Source organism: Abramis brama (genome assembly GCF_963993115.1).
Source record: "Abramis brama genome assembly, chromosome: 3".
Classification (NCBI taxonomy): Eukaryota; Metazoa; Chordata; class Actinopteri; order Cypriniformes; family Leuciscidae; genus Abramis; species Abramis brama.
Genome location: NC_139965.1, coordinates 26,779,547 through 26,783,386, shown reverse-complemented (window position 1 = coordinate 26,783,386; position 3,840 = coordinate 26,779,547).

Below are 3,840 nucleotides of genomic sequence, written 5' to 3'. Positions count from 1 at the left end.
CATGTCTTCATTTTGTTCTTGTGTCTTCATTTTTGCCTTGACAGTTGTAAATAAGAGATCTAAAAGTTGTCATCAAGTACCATTGATACTTGTCACACTCTTTTTCAAAGCATGGAAATTACATTTGGGTCATTCCGTGTCAAATCAACCAAAGGTCCCTAGATAAATATTTTCATTTCGATTTAAAAAAAATAATAATTCTGGTGAAATACATAAATGAAGAAGAAAGGCAAAATATTAAATGTTATGGATGGATATTTACTGAGAAATACACTAAAGGGTGGTCAAAATAATAATTTTCAGGAGGGTAAAATGGCTTTAGAAAGATGGCAGCATCATGATTTTATTTTTACACAGAGATTGATCCTTCTATTAGTAAAATATGCTGAGCGATCTTTGACAATTCAAAAATGGTAAAAAGCACATTCACATTCAAGAAGTATTAAAGATCATTTTAGATTCTGGTACATAATGAGCTTTTCTGGTAGCCATCTTAATTTTTATGGCCCAATATGGTTCATTTCCAGGGGATTTCAATGTGGCTCCTTGAATAAATTGGTAAATTCATTTTCAGTGGTCAAAAACCAAATGTGGGTCATTTTGCATACGACTGATGCTTTTTCTTTTAAAGAGGAATATCTGAAGAACAAAAAATGTTGAAACTTGAAATGAATTGATCAAAACAATTGCATAGAATACCTGTCTGAGTGCCATAAATACTGTTTTTACAAAGTTTGCGTGCCTGTAACTCAAGAAGTATTAGATATCTTGATATCCTTCTAGATTCACATTCTTCATAAAATTTTCTTTTGTAATCCTCATTTTTAAGGCCCAATGTAGTTCAACCCCATATGGGGATCCCATTGCTAAACTATTTCCAAATTGTTGAATTGTACCCATTTTCAATGGTCGAAAACCAAATGTGTGTTTAAAGAAGAATGTCTGCAGAACAAGTAATACTGAAACTAGAAATGTATCTTGTTTCCTTCTATGAAAACAATTGCATAATAATATATATATCCTGGCTTAATTTAAGCACTGTCTGTGAAACCGGACCTGTAAGTATTAGCTGCGTACAAAGTGAACCACATTTTGTTTTCATCCATTTGAACATGGAACAGCATTGAGATCCCCATATAGGGTAAAAAATAAAATAAAAAAATGTTAAGAACCAGAATCTAAAATCATGTTGAGATATCTTTAATACTTTATAGGCACTCAAACTTTGTAAAAACAATATTTATGGAAATCAGAGAGGTATGTTCAATGCAATTGTGTTGATAGAAAATAACAACATACATTTCTAGTTTCAACATAATTTGCTCTTTAGCTGTTCTTCTTTGTAAGAAAAAGTATCAGCCATATGCAAAGTGACCCAGATTTAGTTTTTGACCACTATTTACTGTATAACAATGTAACACTATTACTGTACAATTTACTAATTGAGCCACATTGAAATCCCCATATCTCTGCAAATTAACCATATTGGGCCTTAAAAATAAGATACCAAAAGAAAAGTTCATTATGAACCAGAATCTAAAAAGATATTACGAGATCTTTAATACTTTTTCAGTTACAGGCATGAAAACTTGGGGCGAAAAACACAAGAAGTGCTTTTTTCCATTTTTGAACTGTCACCGTTGGCATTTAATGCAACAAACAGATTTTACTAATATAATTATATTTTTACTAATAGTTTAATAGATTTATTAAACATAGATTTTACTAATAGAGCCAACCTCTGTGTAAAAAAATAAATAAAATAACAATAAAATAAGCATGCTGCCATCTTTCTAAAGTCATTTTTTACCCCTCTGTTATTTGGCTCCAAATCTCATGTCAACTGTCATTTTGACCCCCCTCTACAAAATAGTGGATTACTCAATAAATATACATCCATGATATTTAATATTTTGGCTTTCGTCACTATTTATGTTTCTTTAGAATAAATAGTAACACAATAAAAAATTTGAGCCGGGGAAGTTTCTGAAATTTGGCTGATTTGTGATTTGACATGGAATGGCCCTATATATATAAAGAATTTAGTATATAAAGAATTTATATAAAGAATAAAGATAATAAAGAATTTTGTATATTTCGTCAAGAATGCTTTGTGCATTGGCTCATACATTGTCAGTCAAATCCAATTAAAAAAGTATACTTTAAAAAAGTATACTTTAAGTATACTTAAAAAAGTACACTTTAAGTATACTTTAACCCATAAAACTAGAGCGGTCCAATGTGTTCCTGGGGGAAGTGGAACTTGATATTGTAGAGGAGTTCAAGTACCTCGGGGTAACACTGGACTCAACACTTTCATTTAAAAAACACATCAAACTTACAGCGAACAGAATTAAATTCAATCTACATAATTTTAAACAAATTAGACCATCAATGACAATTAATTCCGCTAAAATGTTCTTACATTCAATGATATTTTCGCACATAGATTATTGCATCACTACCTGGTCACTTACTGGAAACACAATTTTAAAACCCATAGAAAAGTTATTTAAAAAATCTATAAAAATACTTGATCAAAAACCTCATACCATCAGTGTAATATTTTAGAAAAATACAATTTGCTCAATTTTGAAAATTTTATTAATTTTAAATATAGCTGTTTAATTTATAAAGTTTTTCATGGATTAGCCCCACCTTCACTCTCTCTATTTATCAAACCAAGGTCTGACAGAGGTCGTTGTACCAGAGCTTCATTTAGAGGAGACATAGAAATCCCACATAGAAAAACTAACTTTGGTCAAACTGTTTTATCTGTCAAAGGGGGTCATTTTTGGAATAGCATTCCAACAATTACTAGAGAATGTCCCACTTACTGCACATTCAAAAAGCATCTTAAACAATTTCTTAAAATTTCACAATTATGTACTCATTTTAAATAATTGTATTGATATAACGTAATCTGCCTGATTGTGTGCTAATGTGTTTTGTGCTTGATATTGTACTGTCATTCTTTTATGTTGTATTATCTTGTATAATGTTATTTTCCTGCCTCGGGACTACAGGTGAAAATTAGCATTTATGCTATAACCTGGCTCATTTACAGTCTACAGAAATGTTTGATTGTCCATTAATGTGCACTGTCCCAAATAAAAAATAAAAAAAATAAAAAAAATACTTTTATTTATTTTTTTATTTATTTTATTTATGTATATATGTATGTATTTATTTATTTTGTCAATTATCTCCAGACATAGACAGCAAAGGTGTCATTTTAGTAGCAGTTTCTCAGTTTCAGTGTTATGGGTTATAGTGACCACTCTGGACTGCTGCATTGGGTGTGTCTTACTGAACTATGGGGCTTTCCTTTGTTTACAACAAAAGCCAATGGCCATTACAGTAAGTGGATAAAGCAGTCAGCCAAAATCAGGCATTCTTTACTGTATGAGTCACTGATGATTCTAGTATACACAGAATATAATCACATTTATACCAACTGAACTGAAAAAAACCCTGAAATTTCTCTCAGCCTGTTGACTAAACAGTTTTCACATCCTCTCCTCCTTAAAGGGATAGTTCACCCAAAAAATGATTTGTAATAACTTACCCTCAAGTTGTTCCAAACCTGTATGAGTTTTAAAAAATATATTTTTTTTTTAAAGAATGTTGGTAATCAAACAGTTGAAAGTAGCCATTTACTTCCATTGTAGGAAAAAAATTACTATGGAAGTCAATGGCTACCGTCAACTGTTTGATTACCAACATTCTTTAAAATATCTTTCTTTTGTGTTCAGAAGACAGAAACTCATACATGTCTGGAACAACTTGAGGGTTAGTTATTGATGATAAAATTTTCATTTTTGTGCGAACTATCCCTTT